This window comes from Cylas formicarius, unplaced genomic scaffold (assembly GCF_029955315.1).
Source record: "Cylas formicarius isolate icCylForm1 unplaced genomic scaffold, icCylForm1.1 PGA_scaffold_10__41_contigs__length_53128322, whole genome shotgun sequence".
Lineage (NCBI taxonomy): Eukaryota > Metazoa > Arthropoda > Insecta > Coleoptera > Brentidae > Cylas > Cylas formicarius.
In genome coordinates, this window is record NW_026844214.1 from 39,429,267 (window position 1) to 39,447,830 (window position 18,564).

General features: G+C 33.2%; 1 pseudogene; it reads right to left on the reverse strand.

The window, feature by feature from the left end:
- The window catches only part of LOC132700950 (uncharacterized), a 44,475-nt pseudogene extending 26,263 nt beyond the window's left edge, over positions 1 to 18,212 (reverse strand).
- Between the last annotated feature and the right edge of the window lie 352 nt (positions 18,213 to 18,564).

Below are 18,564 nucleotides of genomic sequence, written 5' to 3' on the forward strand. Positions count from 1 at the left end.
TTGGACGCGTCATGAGAGGAGAAAAGTACCAACTACTCCAACTGATATTACAAGGAAAAATTCAAGGAAAGAGAACTGTAGGAAGAAGGCGTCACTCATGGATGAGAAACTTACGTGACTGGTTCGGGTGCACCACAAACCAACTATTTCGGTCGGCTGTGTCACGAATACGAATAGCACTGATGATTGCCAACCTTCGCAACGAAGACGGCACTTAAAGAAGAAGATTTGTAGGAAAATTTCTTGGAACTTCGCGTGGTTGAGGTATATTAATTGGATCTCTGGGAAAATTATTAGTTTGAGGAGTAAACTGAATTTGATCATGGCTAATTCTAAAATTTTGGTTATGGTGATTATTATTTTGAAAATAATTTGTGGGGAGAATCGGTTGTACATAAATAAAATTTTGGTTACCGAAATAATTTGGATTTTGTGAAAATTGTTTAACGGGTTCAATAGAAGTAATAGCCAGAACTTTTAATTGAATTGGAGTTCTGAAGAGATTTTGTGTATATTGAAAATTTTCCACTTCATACTTCGTAACTGTCCTGGTATTCCTCTAATAAACGTCCTTAAACAAATTTGATTGTATTGACGTAAATGAATTACTTTGCTTGCATTGTTCATAATATCGATTGGAAATGCATTGATTTTTTGACCAAGGATACTTCTTAAAACTTGTAATCTTTTCCCAAAATCTAAAGGCTGTTCATTTTTAAGGAGAATGGCCATAAACAAATCCTGTTCTAAACATTCTAGGTTTCGTCTATCGCCAAAACAATTTAACAAGGCTGCTTTAATATTGTCGCAATTTAACAAAACCGCTTTAATATTGTCCCACGTTACTAACTCCATGCTACAGCCTACTAGAATTTGTGCGCAATCAACAAGTATCATTCTTATAGTCCTTAATAAATATTGTTTTAAAATTTCGTCGCTTCATTAGCCATATGTATCAAAAAGGAAATCTCCAACTCATAGAAAACTATTTAAAGTGTTGGGATCACCATTATATGGCAGAATACTATCTATAAACATTTTTAACAAAGTGTAATTAACACCTGCATTTGACGATTGATTAGAATTTATTTTTAAATTGATTTGACTATTTTCTACTTTCTTTTCCACTAAATTTAACGAAGTAAAGAACGCACTTAAATTGTCCGACGTCTTTATCTTCATTGATAAATTTAATTGATTTTGAAATTTCTTAAAATTGAACTTAAAACTAAGAATCCTATAAAGAAAACTAATAAAAAAAAACGGGAAGATGAAAGAAGAACAATAGGAATTTTGGGCACTAACCGTGATTTCTTGTTTTCTTTGCCCTCAGTCTAACTCAATTACGTTGGTTTTGTCAGTCACTGGTTCGTTTTGGAGTCTAAGGGTTGAAACCCACGTTTGGCGATCAAATCGTCCCGATGATGTGGCTTTGACCGAAAACTTCCACAAATCCTACCGACTGCGCCAGTTTTCGAACGCCGGGTCTCGTTTTTATAAACAATTTTTATTGTTTTATAAACAGGGCTACGCGGTTTACATTAAGCCGTTACAATTTGTTGCATTCTATACTTTTTCTACGACCGTTAGTTTTTGGATACATTTTCGTAAAAAACACGAAAACATGACCGTCAGAATTGCCAAACGTCAAAATGCAATTCGTGGGAAATATCTCCGAAAAAATCCAATTGGTACCAAATCCGTGCTGTGCCGATCTGTGGAAAACGAAACTGACGTGGTAAAGTGACGTTTCCCGCATGCTAGATCGGTGTGTAATTATGTATTTTACACACGGGAATAGAAAAAAACAATTTCGTTACAGCTATGAAACCTACCTGTAGTGTTCATAAACACCAAACAAGAACGCCTTCTTTTTGCTTCAGCTTTTTCTATATCACTTACAAACATTTTATTTCACGTCCTTGTAGTTTGATTTTACTCTAAAGCTCACAACAATGGTTTTTTAATTTGACATTATCATAAAAGAAACTTATTAAATATTATAACAACTCAAAAACACTGAAAATTAATTAATTTATTATCAATCAAATTTATTTGACATGAAAAATTTCCCGAATAATTTTATTTGTTATCCAGCGTTTTCTTTTGAACATCTTAAAATGTAATTTGGCTAAAAACTGTCCTATAGCTTCTCAGTTGTTGTTAATTTATTTGTTCTTGAAAGGAACTTCTTTTTTTTAATAAAAGGTAAAGTTTAGAATTAAACTCGACCTGCTTTTTAAAACTGCGCAAACGAAAAAAGTTGAACTTTGACGGTCGGTCCATGCGCATGGGAGGCCAAGTTTCATACTTGCTGTATATTAGATAAGTGCCTTATGAAATATAAGGGTTTTACAGAATAATTTATAAAACTACAAGAGTAAAACTTTTATTTTAAGGTTTTTAAGATCACCATTTAACCTAAAAACCTAAAGTAAACCACACCAAAGGTTTTATAGGTAAAATAACGGATGCAATATTATACAACTTGAAGTGGCTTGGTATTTAATGGAGGTCTTACAAAACTTTTAACACCAATGGTTTCCATATAAAACCATAAAAACTGTTATAAAAGCTAAAGTTACTTATAAACCCCCGATAAATATCCGTTACCGAATAATAAAATCTGAAACTGCCAAAAATGCTAGTTTTTATAAAATATTGTTATATTAAATGGACACTTACCAAAAATCACCAAATAGAATTAATTGCTACAGTCATTTTTGGCCAAAAGAAGAAATTTTGATAATTAAAACTATTAAAAAATTCAATCGCCTCGAAAATTTTCATAAACCCTCTCTGTGTTAATTTCCAAGACATTATTTGTGAAATTTTATCTTGCCTCAAATTCTGATTTGCGAGAAATAAAACGCGCATAACACGATATAGGATGTTTGTCTGCTTCTTAAATTTTCAATTAAGGTCTTAGAATTCCATTTTGGGGAGATTTTCTCCGAAAATCTGATACGAATTTTAATTTAGATATCTGCGCGTTTATAGGCCGTTAGAAATACTTAAAGAAAGTTACTTTAAAAATTCTATTACATTTTTATGGCATATCTACGCTACAAATCTCGTAATATTCTTGCGGGTTTGGATATTCCGTTCCGCTTTATCATCGAAAATATTATAGAGTACGTTATTATTTCTTTCCTTTTCGTCGGTTCATTTCTATATGGAGCAGATCTGTATTAGACGGAAACCGTAATTTGAAAATGCCGTTCGGGTTGGATTATGGCGACCAGTGAGGTTTATAAAGCCATACTTTTAAATTACTACGGCTTTGTAATGTAGACGTTAAAAGGAGCTCAAAGTTAAGAAAATAATTGTAGCGCGCCTAAACACTAGTATAACGACTAGCGACATGTGAGACTTAATTGTTATACTTTTTACAAAAATTCTGGATTCTTCCTGCCTCGGTTGTTGCCGAGTCGAATTTGCTGTCGTTTCGCCAATCATCCTATTGGCTTCTTCAGAGCTCGACTGAAACTGGCTCGTATTCTAGTTAGTTTCGAAGTAGAATCCCTCTTTACCAAAGTTTCTATTCCTGAAACTCTCGACATCATTTCAGATATATTAAGGTCTGAGAAACTGGAACCAAACCTTCTCACCTTAATTGAAAAATGCTTATCGGGAACATTTATTTTTTATAACGGTCAAATTTTTGAACAAACGTCGGGAACAGCTATGGGTTCTCCACTATCACCAGTAATCGCGAACATATTTGTGGAAGCCTTTGAGAAGAAAGCTCTCGACACCTTTCATCTAAAACCAAAATTATGGAAACGCTACGTCGATGATACTTTTGTTATTTGGCCTCATGGTCAAGAAACCTTAGTAGATTTTCTTAGACATTTAAACTCTATACACCCTAACATACATTTTACCATTGAGTTGGAAAATAATAACAACATTCCATTCTTACATAGATCGATAGATAGATAGATGGTTTATTGACTACTTTACAATATCATTGTTTGTAGCAAGTCATACAAAGGAAAAAAAAATTAAATTGAATATTTGTAAGTATATGCTAACATAAAATTCTATATAACGTCATAATATACTAAATCTAGATATATAATGTATATAACTTCACAATAACAGGACAACAAATAAAAAAATAAATTTTTATGTATATAACACAGGACAGTCAGTGCACAACGCCCCGCAACACGTCATTACCGATGTTTTCTTCAAAAAATTCACCAACGCTATAATATAATTTTATGTTTAAAATGTTTTTCATTTAAAACTTTAAAAGATTTTGGCAATGCGTTAAAAAGCTTTATATAAGGAGAGTTTTGTTTTGATTTCTGCAACCTGTATCTCGGAAGCACATACCTATGAGAATCAGAACCCCTCGGCAAACTATCGGTCTTGGAGTGTATATCAAGAACAATTTGAAATATAAATATACATGGAACCGTCATTATTTTATGTTTAATAAACAATGGCTTACAGTGTTCGTTAAAATTTGAATTTGTAATTATCCGTAGTGCCTTTTTTTCTATCCTAAATATTTTAATGGCATAAGAGGAGTTACCCCACAGTATATTGGCATAGTTTATACGCGAGTGAAATAAACCAAAGTAAGTTGACTTCAATACATCAAAACTCACCATTCTGCGAAGTTGACGCAAAAGAAAATGAATATTTGAAAGATTTTTACTTAGCCCGACAATGTGTTCTGACCAATTTAGAGTGTCATCCAAGGTAACGCCCAGAATCTTGCATCCCCTGCCACATGTCAATCTACTGCTACTAGACACTAATAAATTCTTCGTTTTACCTTCATTAAGTTGTAGATTATTTGCTGAAAACCATGCTTTGGCCTTAGATAAAGTATATGTTTCAATTTTTACACAGGGTAGTGATGTTCCTGTTTGAATTAATAAATGTTGTGTTGTCAGCAAACAGCACAATCTCAGTATCAGGCATCACGTACTGGCAAATATCATTTATGTATATAACAAAAAGGAGGGGTCCCACAACGGAGCCCTTATAAATATACAAAATTCAAGCTTGCTCATGCGAATCTGATGAGAAACACAGTCAAAAGCCTTTGAGAGGTCGCACTGTGAAATCATTAAGTGTTCTCCCCTTTCCAGGCCCCCGACTATGTCCTCCACAACCCTCATCAAAGCTCTAGTTGTGGAGAACTTGCTTTTGAAACTAAACTGGGCAGAGACAAGTAATTGATTTACTTCAACAAATTTATATAGCCTGTCTTTTAAAGGATTTCAAAAAATTTAGAGAAAACAACAATGATAGAGATAGGACGATAATTATCGACCATCTGAGTTTCTCCGTTTTTAAATATTGGCGTTACTTTAGAAATTTTAAAAATACTTGGGAATATTCCTTCAGTAAAACAACGATTTATCAAACTAATCAAAGGTTCCACCAAAATATCCGCCGTCTCCTTGAGTATTCTGCTATTCAAGTCAAGAAGTTGCCCAATGCTGAATTTGGAAGATTTTTTATGATAATATTTGCAATTCCACTAAAATACTTGTTAAAGTGATCTGGTAATAAAGTTGCCCCAACCCAGTGCATGTCTCGATTATTTCTGTTTAGTTCGAAATTAACTAATCGCCATCCTATCGCTATCATCGCTATCGCTATCCTTAACTCTGTTTTTTGAATTTAATCGAAAAAAATCATAGGCAGGTCTTTTGGCAGATTCCAAGGATTTTTTATAATTGTTTTTTAACTTTTTAAAAAGAGAGTGTTTTTCTGGTTCTTTTTTTGCGTCCCATATTATTTTTATCGCATAAAGTGTTCTTAGTTCGGGGGAAAAGCAATGAACAGGTGGCTCACAAGATTTACACCTTCTCAGATGAAAGCTACTTAAAGTATTAACATTATAAGTATTAACCAAGCACGTTACTTTAGTTTCAATATCTTGAGAATAGAACTGTTCCCAATCAGATTCAAGCAGTGATGCTCTAAACTTTATGAAACCCACCCTAGTAAAGCGTTTTCTCCAAACTTCTAGTTCTTTCGCCCCTGCACTTCCATAGCTGAGGAACTGTCCTTTGTGGTCAGATTTAGATATTCTTATCAATAGAAAATCAGACCTAACATTGGGTCATTGTGTTTACAGAAAACCTGGCATGGTCACATCACTATCCGTCCCAAAAGTCATCGGATATTAACTCTCTTGTTTACAGAGCCATAAAACTATCTCAGCCCGAGTCACTGAACCCAGAATTAAAACACCTTACCTCTGCTCTTCTCTCTAATAATTTTCACATTAAAGATATTCAGCGTTCTATCAAAAAATACACTTCACCACAACCCTCCAATAGCATTGAGACCGGAAGCAATCCTACGCTTGCCACTGTGGTCCTTCCTTACATTCAAAACATCACTGACCACATATCAAAAGTTCTAAAGTATAACGTCAAAACCAGATTTACCACTTGTCTAAAAATCTCTCAACATCTTTGGTCCGTCAAAGACAAAATTCCATTTGAGATGTCAGGAATTTCCAGCATTCCATGCACATTGAAGAGACCGGACGAAAAATATCAACTAGACTCAAAGAACACGAAAGAGCCTGACGACTAAGACAAATAAACACATCAGGCGAACACACTCATGAAACCGGACATAAAATTTTATTCGACACACGACTCAGTTCTCTATCTGTCACTAATTTAGGAATCACTCATCCGAGACGGTGTTTATGCCCCTCATTTGGCTCCGCCCCCCTCAAACAATATATAAGCAGGTACAGAGTAAAATACGAGCCAGTTTCAGAGAAGCACTGAAGAATCCAACAAGATGATTGGCGAAGTTCTGTAAAATGTATTACAATAGCCTGTGGAACTTTCTTTGAAAAATCGAATGTTTTGTTCTTAAGATGTTGATAAATATATACAGTGATATATTGTAAATAAATATTGATAAGAGCAATCAACAAACATTTAATGAATATACTTTAAAAAATAATACATGTATTACCAATAAAAAATAAGCAAGAAACAACTTCCTGTTTACCTCGACAAAATTAAAGCGAATGACTTAATATTAAGCCTAGAGTGGCAAATTAGTCATCGGAAGTCAGTATTTGGCCCAGCGTCATTTATTCGCAATAACTTGTTGGTATTTCATCGTCTATTGTAGAATTCCAAGGATTTTGGTTTTCTTACAATAAATGATCCCTATTTGCGGTTTTTTTTAGTGCGATTTTTTTTCAACGATCTCCCATCGGTGCGCTGGTCATTTTAAAATACTAATATTGTTTATGGTAAACCATTCTTTAATTATATTTGCATTGTGTTTGCGGTCATTATCGTGCTGAAATACAAGCTTTAAAGGCATTTCCTATTCAGCATACGGAAGCAAAACGTCTTCCAATATAGCATGATATAAAAATCAATGCATTTTAGTATTAATGCTTTGAATAGGGCATATGCAAAACAGCAACCCCAAAGCGTGACGTCATCACGACCGTGCTTTACAGTACCAGTAACTTAACCGTACTTAACTACGCGCCATCACTATCGAAGATATTACATTTCTACTTATCACTAAATGGCGAGCGTCTCGAATATTTTCGACAGGAACGGTTTTTTTGCTGGTGTTCCAGGAAGTCCGGCAATCAAGAAACGACATTGGTTGGTTATCGAAGATACGTTTTCTGTACCTAGTTCTGCTAAAATCTGACTTACAGATAACTGTGGACAGCTTTGAGTAATTATTTTAATTCTACGATCTTCTTGCTTCTCAGTTTTTATAACCCTTCCACGCCGCCAAAATTTATTTATAATTTTTTAAACAACTTTTTTTGTCACGCTGGATTGTTCTTTTATTGTTTTTTTTTTGGTATTCCAACTTTGTAGACCTCTATAATTTTTTCTTTAAAATCAACAAAATAATGTATGCTACGAGGAAAATGTCATCTTCGTTGAGTTCCATTCAACTAACGAATAGAAAATAAACCAGTTCTTTTAATGTTGTCGAAGAAAATTTATGGTAAGTTAAGGACCCAAATTCTTAAAAAAAAATTGAAATAAGCAAACAAAAAACATGTTGATAAATCAAATAAAATAAAATAAAACAAATTTTAAGTAGCCGCTCTAATTTTGTCTGGTGATTGAAAGGTAAAATTATTTAAAAAAAAAGCTGCATTTAGTTTTTTATTAATTACGCTTTATAAACCAAGGCATTGTTTTCCAAAGTGTTGAACATCTTAATTTCTCAAAAACACACCGGGTTCAGAAGCGAAAGAGGCGAAAAGATTCAAATCGTAATAATTTTATAATAATAATAATAATTGCGATAATGATAATTTACTTACGATGATACATGGAACTGCCGGTCAGGCAACCCTCGCCTCCGACGATCATTCCTAGAGGCCGCTCCGCACATAACTTTCACACAGAAAATAAGCGCGAAATTTAGAACTATCGCAGTTGCTAATTAATAGTTATTTACAAACCCAACTAATAAATTTCAATACTAATGCAAAATAAATAGTTCAGTATCTTTATAATTCATATCTCTACAGTTTGTACTTCGTCACCCCGTCTGAACGTATGTCCGATCGCCAGTTCTTTGCAACTTACGTTATATTGCGCTTCTTTTATTGTTGGTACCTTTTCGTGCTTATCTGCCTTCACACAAGCATATTCCTTCTTAATTTTTATGTCCCTTTAGCTTTCTGTTACTTGCACTGCTCTGTCTCTCGCTCATTCTGTCGTCGAATTTAATCGTTTCTTTACCCGCATGCTATCTTCTCTTTACTTGTGCCAGTTCGTCTTCTTTCTTACTATATACCCTGGAATTTGAGGTTTTACTCCAGATGCGCACCCTTCAATGCTCGCACATTATTAGCGATCGCTCGGCATTTAAAATAGTGAAAATGCGATCGGCCGTGGCGAAAACGAATGAAATATTTAAATTCGCAATCGGAAAATTTTATCGAGAAAACTCAGCGGAATTAACGCACGCTTTCTCATTTTACACCGAGCCTATTACGCAAATTGCTCCATGCTGTTGCGCAGAATATATCTTGTTACAGAAAAGGGGGAGTTCTGCATGATTGGTTCGAATAGATTCGTGAGATAAGCATTGAAATCGGAGACAATTTAAACGATTTGACTGAAATCGCGGAATTACGTTATTGATTTCACTGCGGGGCGAAGCGAAGAGAGCTTTTGCTACTTGATTTGTGGTGACTATACCACAATACATAAAACATATATCAAAATAAATAAGAACTAAAAGTTCAGATTTTCACGAAGTTATATATTTTCCCATGACAATTGTTTCATAGACTTAATCCCATTGAATTTGACACATTTGATTTTAAAGTTCGAACAGACATTTCATCTATCATTCATAAAAAGTTTATTAGACAAAAACTAAAGTTAGACAAATTAATTTCTAATTCAAAAATAGCTGAAAGCAAGCCAGTTATTACAAAGTATACCGACCATCAATTTTACAACAGGTTCATAAACTTATAAGGCACAACATTTTCTAAAAATGAAGTTGAATTTCTGGAAAAAGGTTTCAACTTAACTTACAACACTCGTACATTAATAGAGAATTAGACTGTTTAGGGATCGATTGTGAATTAGCAATTAAGGACATTAACGATTCTAGTTTAAACAAACATGTATTAGCGAATCTAATAAACTCTCAATTAATAGATAACAACGAACACAAAGAAATTTCTCAAACATCACTATTTAAAACTATTAAAAACAAAGCTTCCGAAAATAACATAATATTTACACGTGCAGATAAAGGGAAGACAGTCATAGCTATCGATCTCCCAGAATATATTTCAAAAACCAACAATTTTCATAAACCAGAACTTTTCCAATGTAACAAACACGATCCTACCGAGTTATATCAAAGACAAGTCAAGGATGTAATTACTAACTCCACACTATTTAGTGACAAAGACAAATATTTTTTAACAATTATGAATCCACAACCGCCTAAATTATAGTCTTTAGTTAAATTACATAATGCCCATTAGACCAGTCGTGTCTTATGTAACAGCTCCAGCAGTTAAACTCTCTACAAAATTAGCAAATATTTTTCCACACAGATTTTAAACCAAAATTTGCAATAAAAAATTCTTTTGAATTAATTAACAAAATTAAAGATATCAAAATCCCTTCTAACGCAACACTATTGTCTTTTGATGTACAAAACTTATTTCCCAATATTCCACCTATGGATGTGATAGATTTAGTAGATTTTACCCTAACTCGGAAACAGGTTAACCCATTGGTGAAACAATATTTATTAGATTGCTTAATAGTATCTTTAGACCAAAATTATTTTGAATTTAATGGACAGATTTACATCTCTAAGAAGGGCTTGATTATGGGAAACCCACTTGGTCCTTTGTTAGCCGAGATTTTTATGGGTAATTTGGAAAATATCATACTAGAACATCATTTTTAAGTAAAAGTTTTCTATGGCGGTATAGATACGTGGATGATGTCTTTGCTTGTTTTGTTGGAACGGATAGACAATTGAATTCTTTTTTAAATTACATTAATTCATTACATAATCGTATAAAATTCACTATCGAGATTGAACAGGATAACCCTATTAATTTTTTAGACTTAACTATTACGAAAGCGCAAAACAAATTCGATTTTTCAATATATCATAACCCTCACACACGGACATAGTCATACATAACAGCTCAAATCACCCTTATACACCCAAAATGGCTGCATTTAACTATTTTATACACAAACTTCTTAATACGCCACTCTCAACAGAAAATTACAAAAAAAGGCCTTAATATTATTAAACAAATTGAACTGAACAAGGGCTACAATTCGTCCATTATAGATAAAATTATAAATAAAAAACAAATACAGACAACAGTAAACTCTATTTATCTGAAACTTAATACAGAACGTGAACAATTTAAAACAATTGCAGACATAGGAGAACCTAGTGAAAAAGTTTCAAAACATTTGTCAAAATGTGGTTTAAAAATAGCTTTCAGAACTAATAACACAATAGGAAAATATTTAAAAAAACAATAAAACGAAATGTCTAAAATCCAAAAAATCAGGTGTCTACAGGTTGAAATGCGAATCTTGTTCTAAAATTTATATTGGACAAACAAGTAGATCCTTCAAGAAACGCATTAACAAACATAAAAGAGCGTTAAAATATATTAGTCTAGATTCCAATTATGCTACACACTTAAATACAGAAAAACACATTTTTGACCACAATTTTGATATTGTACATACAGCCACAAGAAGTAAAAAATTAAATTTATTAGATTAGATTAGAAAATTAGATTTAAATACCTCTCCCTTGTAGAACTTAAATTCTCACAACAACATTAATTACGGTTTTATGGTCATTTTTCGGTATAGTTTGTAAATATTACATTTGATAAAGACACGGTGTTGTCGCAACAATTGTCATGTCAAAATATATAATTTCGTGAAAATCTGAAATTTTACTTCTTATTTATTTTGATAAATGGATTTTCATCAAGTAAAAGTCACTTCAGTTCAAATATATATCGTGTTATCATATTATTGCAATCACTTAAAACTAACACTTAAATTATGATCACGCATGGAGTGTCTGAAATCATTAATAATAATTCGAAACATTCAAATCCTTTAAATCCAAAATCCCCATATTTTTAATTCACAAAAGTATACTGAATGGTATTTTAAATCACCTTGCGCACTTAGAATACGCAAAAAACTTACTAAACTTACCAAACCTTAGAAGATTGGTCTCATTGTTTTCATTAATTCGCAAGTTTTAAATGGTACACTTTCTTGTTTTACCGCTTTGCAAGAGAAAAAAGTTGCGTGGTTTAATTTTTGACAGATTGTTTTCTTTACTGGTACTCTCATATTTTTATTTCTATTTTTTTTATCCAAACTTTTTTTGCACGCATTAGATTAATATTTTTTATTTTTCTTTTCATTTATTTATATTTTGTTTTAGAACATAATTGCAAGGGGCATAATGTTCTCTGTCAAAATCGACAGAATCCATTGGATTTTTGTTGTTACAGCACAACATTTCTTCATTGGATTTATTTCGTTTTTTGAGGAATACTGACTTTCAATTTACAAACATATAAAAACATATCAAACATATAAAAACAAAACATGATCAAGATTATACATCTGAAGGATACAAAAGAAATCAGTATAGCATCTGCCTAATTAATACATGCATTTCATAAAGACTTCTTAATTAGTATTATTATTTAAATATTTTTTCAATAGATGCACTAAATAGGTTTATTTGTGAACTAGCTATTTCTATTGTAACGTTTATATGCCATCCATTATTTTATCGAATAAAAGTTGATGTCCGATTGTTGCGAGATTTTTGGACAAATCTTGGACAAATTTGAATAAATCTGGTTTTAACGTTATACTTCTTAAGAACTTTTGATATGTGGGCAGTGATGTTTTGAACGTAAGGAAAGAAAGCAGTGACAAGGGTGGAGTTGCTTTCGGACTGTTTTCTTTGAAAGGTTGTGACAAGCATTTTTCAATTAAGTTGGGAAAGTTGGGTTCCAAATTCTAGGAGGTTTTGATTTTTTAAAGGATTTTTGCGGTTCCAAATCAAATTTCATTAGCAATTTGAGATGGCAATTTGTTTAGGATAGATTCGACATTTGCAATGATGTTTTAGGACAATGCGTGGAGCAAGAACAAAGTCGCAACCTGTTGTTTATAGATTTCTATAGACTCTCGATTTTTTTTTGTCTTTGACGGATCGCAGGTGTTGAGAGATGGTGGTACAAGTAGTAAATCTGATTTTGAAGTTATATTTCTTTGGAACTGCTGATACGTGGTCGGTGATGTTTTGAATGTAAGGATGGACAACAGTGGCAAGTGTGGGATTGCTTTCGATTTCATTGCTAATTGCAATTTTTTGGTAAAGGGTATTTTGTGATGGAACGCGTAATATCTTCAATGTTATCTTTAATGTGGAATTTTTGGGTCGGATGATGATGATGTGACAATGCATTAAGGGATCGGTCTATGTGGGTAGGTTTTCTGTAAACAGTTATGTTTTTTTATTGATAAGAATATCTAAAAATTAGAGATTATTATTATTATTCTAATTCAATGGTAAAACTGTATACTATGATTAAATAGCTAAAAAATCTCGGAGGGATTATTGACCATGAGGCTAAATAACAAAAGTAGCGTTTCCTCAATTTTGGTTTTAGATGGAAGGTGACATCGGCTTTCGTCTCAAAATATATATATTCGCAATGACCGGTGATAATAAAGAACCTATAGTTGTTCCCGACCTTTGTTCATAAATTTAACCGTTATAAGAAAAAGATGTTCCAGGCAAGCATTTTTCTATTAACATTTCCATAATTGCATCATTGCAACATTAAGGTTTTCTTCGAGATTCTGTTATTTTAATATATCTGAAATAACGTTGAGAGTTTCAGAAATATGGACTTTGTTAAATAGGGATTCTACTTCGAAACTAACCAGAATATCGCTTGGATCTAATGTAATGGTTTTAAATTGTTCAAAGAAATGAAAAGAATTAAATACGACACTATTAATATACAAGCTAGATGGTTTTTTTCTATAATATGTTGGAGAACCAATGGTGCTGCTAATGGGTCGAACGGGTAATCCTGGTTTGTGAATCTTAGGGAGTCCATAGAGATGAAGAATTTTAGAGATAACAGACGTTTTCACGGATTCTGATAGAAAAGAGTTAATAACAGATTTGGTTGCGCCCCACAGATAACGTAAGCTCTTTTTTAAGTTGACGATAGGATCCACTGGTAAGAATATCTTGATTTTTTTTTATAGCCAGCATCAAATCAATCAATCAATCAAATCATCTCAAATCAAATCAGTTCTTGCAAAAGGCTCTTACTTCGCCCTTGAGTCACGTAAAGGGGGAATTAATTCAACTGCAGAATACGGTGCTTTGTGAATTTTAAATATTATCGTGAAAAATGTTATGGACACATTCCATTAATCTAACTTAGTTCACTTGTTAACCATTTATTTACCATCGTCTCAACGTGATATAACCAATATAAGTTATTCATCTATGATTTTTATTTAGTAGTTGTGTTATGTGTAAAAATCTATTTGAAGAATGACAAGAAGGTTAATAAAATACGAATCACTAAGTAAATAGTAATAAATCTTAATATGATGGATGAATCCACTTTTAGATAACACAGACTAAAAAAGTTGAGACCATAATCCCATTGCGTGTCAAAGACCCTGGGTTCGCTGAAAAGTCCAACACAATTGTCAGCGCTAATCAAATGTAATTCAAGAGATTTCCGCTGTCGACCGAGTACGAGAAAAAAAAGAAATAAGAAGCAAAATAAATTTAAATAAATCAACTGATCTCAGATCAGATTAGTCGATGAAAAGAGTAGACGAAGGTGTTCTGAATAGATCTTAATTAGAACCAGCGAAGTTTCTCAGGATTTTCCATTTAATTTATCGATCTCGACAGGTCTTGGGTTAAACAATACGGAGTGCACGAAGTGAATTTGTTCGATTTAATGTATATCGAATCTGTAATTTGCTTTCATTAAACTGTTGATGTACCATCGCGAACACGTGCTAATAACATTTAAAGAAGAAGCAGAAAAGAGAACAGGAGTGCAAAAGAAAAAAATAGTACCAAAATTCAAAAATGTTCATGAAATTCAAAAATGTTCATGATTGAATATAAACATAAAACTAATTAATACAAGGTTCTGGTATTCTGGCATACCCAAATAATAATTTCCAAAAATACGGAGTTAAATTTACAACTAAATCAGTTGTGAGGGGAGAGCAATAACATAATAAATATTGAAATTGATCCATTTCTTAAAGTAGTTCAATAAAAAATGTTTTAAAAGATGATTGTTGATTCAAAAAATAGCCGTTGTAAATGACGGTGTGTTTTTTTTCAAGTTTCTATTTTACAAAAAGTTCAACTTTTGTAGATTCATAGGTTACGTACATAGAAAAATGAAAGTAATGCCGATCTATCAAATCTATATTGAACTGATGTGGCTTTTACTTACAATAAAACCTTAATTAATGTTGTTATGAGAATTTAAGATTACTAAAGGAGAGGTATTTAAATCTAATTGATCGTTAAACATTTGAATGTCTTATTTTGCTAATCTCCATGGCTTCCAATAAATTTGATTTTCTACTTTTTGTATGTACCTAAAATATCGGTGTTTAAGTGTGTAGCATAATTAGAATCTAGACTATTGTTTTTAAATGCTCTTTTATGCTCGTTAATGCGTTTCTTGAAGGATCTACCTGTTTGTCAAAAATAAATTTTAAGACAAGATCCGCATATCTACCTATAGACACCTGATTTTTGAGATTTTGGACATTTCATGTTATTGTTTTTTAAAAATTTTCCTATTGTGTTGTTCGTTCTGAAAGCTATTTTTAAACCTCATTTTGACTAATGTTTTGAATCTTTTTCACTGGATTCTCCTATTTGTGTAATTGTTTTAGATTGTTCGTGTTCTGTATTAGGTTTGGGGTAAATAGAGTTTACTGTTTTCTGAATTTGTTTTTTATTTATAATTTTATCTATAATGGACGGATTGTAGCCGTTGTTTAGTGCAATTTGTTTAATGATATTAAGTTATTTGTTGTAATTTTCTGTTGAGAGTGGCATATTAAGAAGTCTGTATATAAAAGAGTAAAATGCAGCCATTTTGTGTGTATAAGGGTAATTTTACCAGTTATGTATGACTGTGAATGTGTGAAAGTTTATGATAAATGAAAAAAATCTAATTTGTTTTGCGTTTTCGTAATAGTTAAGTCTAAAAAAATAATAGAGTTATCCAGTTCAATCTCGATGGAGAATTTTATACGATTATGTAATGAGTTAATGTAATTTAAAAAAGAATTCAATTGTCTGTCCGTTCCAACAAAACAAAAAAAGACATCATCCACGTAGAAATAAAACTTTTACTTAAAGGATGTTCTAGTATGATATTTTCCAAATTATCCATAAAAGACTAAGTAGCCTTCCCATAATGAAACCTTTCGTAGAGATGTAAATCTGTCCATTAAATTCAAAATAATTTTGGTCTAAAGATACTATTAAGCATTCTAATAAATCTTGTTTCACCAATGGGTGGGTTAACCTATTTCCATCTATAGGTGGAATACTGGGCAATAAGTTTTGTACATCAAAAGACAATAGTGTTGCGTTAGGACGGATTTTGATATCTTTAATTTTGTTGATTAATTTAAAAGAATTTTTTATTGCAAATTGTGGTTTAAAATCTGTGTGGAACTTTAAAATATTTAATTTTTCAAAGAAACTTCCACAGGCTACTGTAATGCTTTTTATAAAACTTCTGGATTCTTCCTGCGTAGGTTTCTGCTTAGTCGAAATTGCTGACGTTTCGCCAGTCATCCTGTTGACTTTTTCAGAGCCTGACTGAAACAGAAACAGTTTCAGTCAAGCTCTGACCCAACAGGATGATTGGCGAAACGTCAGTTTAAAATATTTACTAATTTTTTGGGAGTTTAACTGTTGGAGCTGTTACATAAGACACGACTGGTCTAATGGGCACATCTTGTTTATGTAATTTAACTAAATAATATCATTTCGGCGGCTGTGGATTCATAATTGTTAAAAAATACTTGTATTTTTCACTAAATAGTGTGTAGTTAGTAATTACTTCCTTGACCTGTCTTTGATATAACTCGGTAGGATCGTGTTTGATACCTCGGAAAATTTGTGGTTTAAGAAAATTGTTGGTTTTCGAAATATATTCTGGGAGATCGATAGATATGACTGTCTTCCCTTTATCTGCACGTGTAAATATTATGTTATTTTCAGAAGCTTTGTTTTTGATAGTTTTTACTAGTGGCGTTTGAGAAATTTCTTGGTGTTTGTTATTATCTATTAATTAAGAGTTTAATTAATACATGTTTATCAAAGATGTTATGCTTTCACGGCCAGAAACTACATTACTAAATATTTCCGGGTTTTTGAGCCGTGGTCCCGAGATTAAACTCGACGTTTCGTCTACAACTGCGGTAGACATTTTCAAGAGCGGCGATGCGGTAACGGTCGAAGTGTTCTTCCGTACTGCTCTCCGATGACTGGTTGGTTGACTGGAAGATCTGCCGTATTTAAGCGCGCTGTAGTGGGCGTGACCTCGGTGGCGGGCTTGGGTTGAGCTTGTCTGGTTAAACACGATGTTTTGTTGATGACCTGAGTCCATGCTTTACTGATATTGAGACCTTCTTCTTTTCTATTGAAATTATTCTGATGTTTTTGAATTTCAATAGCTTCTCTGATAAGACGTGGATAAAAATGTGGTGTTTTGTAAAGTACCTGCGTGTCTTTGAACATGATACGATGGTCACCTTTGTAAAAAGCATGTTCGCTGCTGATATTTCCGTGTGTCCAAGCCGGCAGTTCCTTTTATGTTCCTTTAGCCTAGTTTCAATGCTTCTCTTTGTGGTACCTATATATACCGAGCCACAGGAACACGGAATGCGGTATATCCCTGGTGAAGAAAAGGCGTCCCTTGTATCCTTGGCAGACCTCAGGCTTTGTCTGATTGTAGTCGTTGGTTTAAAGATGACCCGAACGTTGTGTCGTTCTAAATGTTTACCGATCCTGTCTGTGACGTTCTTAATAAAAGGAAATGATACATTCCCTTGAGGTTCCTTTGTCGTATCTCTTGTCTTAGATCTTCTATTTTTCATAGCGTTTTGTATTTCAGAGGTGGTATATCCGTTATTTTTCAGGGAATCGGTCAAGTGATTAATCTCTTCACGTAGGTACTTGGGTTCGCTAATCCGATTAGCCCTTGTCATTAAGGTTTTTATTACCCCCATTTTCTGTCTCGGATGGTGATTAGATAATTTGTTCAGGTAACGTTCCGTGTGAGTGGGTTTTCGATAAACTTTATGACCCAATTTTCCATTTGGTCGCCTTTCTACCTGCACATCTAAGAATGCCAACCTGCCGTCCTTTTCTGTCTCCATGGTAAATTTTATTTTATTGTTAATGGAATTGAGATGCGCCAAGAAAATTTGAAGCTCCTTTTCGCCGTGGCTCCATATTGCAAATGTGTCGTCCACGTAGCGGAACCAACACTTGGGCTTCTTTTGGGCAGTATTTAATGCCGGCTGTTCAAACTTTTCCATGAAAAAATTTGCTATGACCGGGCTTAATGGGCTTCCCATGGCTACACCGTCAACTTGTTCATAAAACTCCTTGTTCCATTGGAAATAAGTGGTGGTTGAACAGTCAACCAACCAGTCATCGGAGAGCAGTACGGAAGAACACTTCGACCGTTACCGCATCGCCGCTCTTGAAAATGTCTACCGCAGTTGTAGACGAAACGTCGAGTTTAATCTCGGGACCACGGCTCAAAAACCCGGAAATATTTAGTAATGTAGTTTCTGGCCGTGAAAGCATAACATCTTTGATAAGTTACCATTACGGGATGGAAATATCAAGAATGGTTCGTCGACTGGAGAATCTACGAAAGAAGAAGGCTCAACTCTTATGTTCGCTCGCCTTTTTATGTCGTTG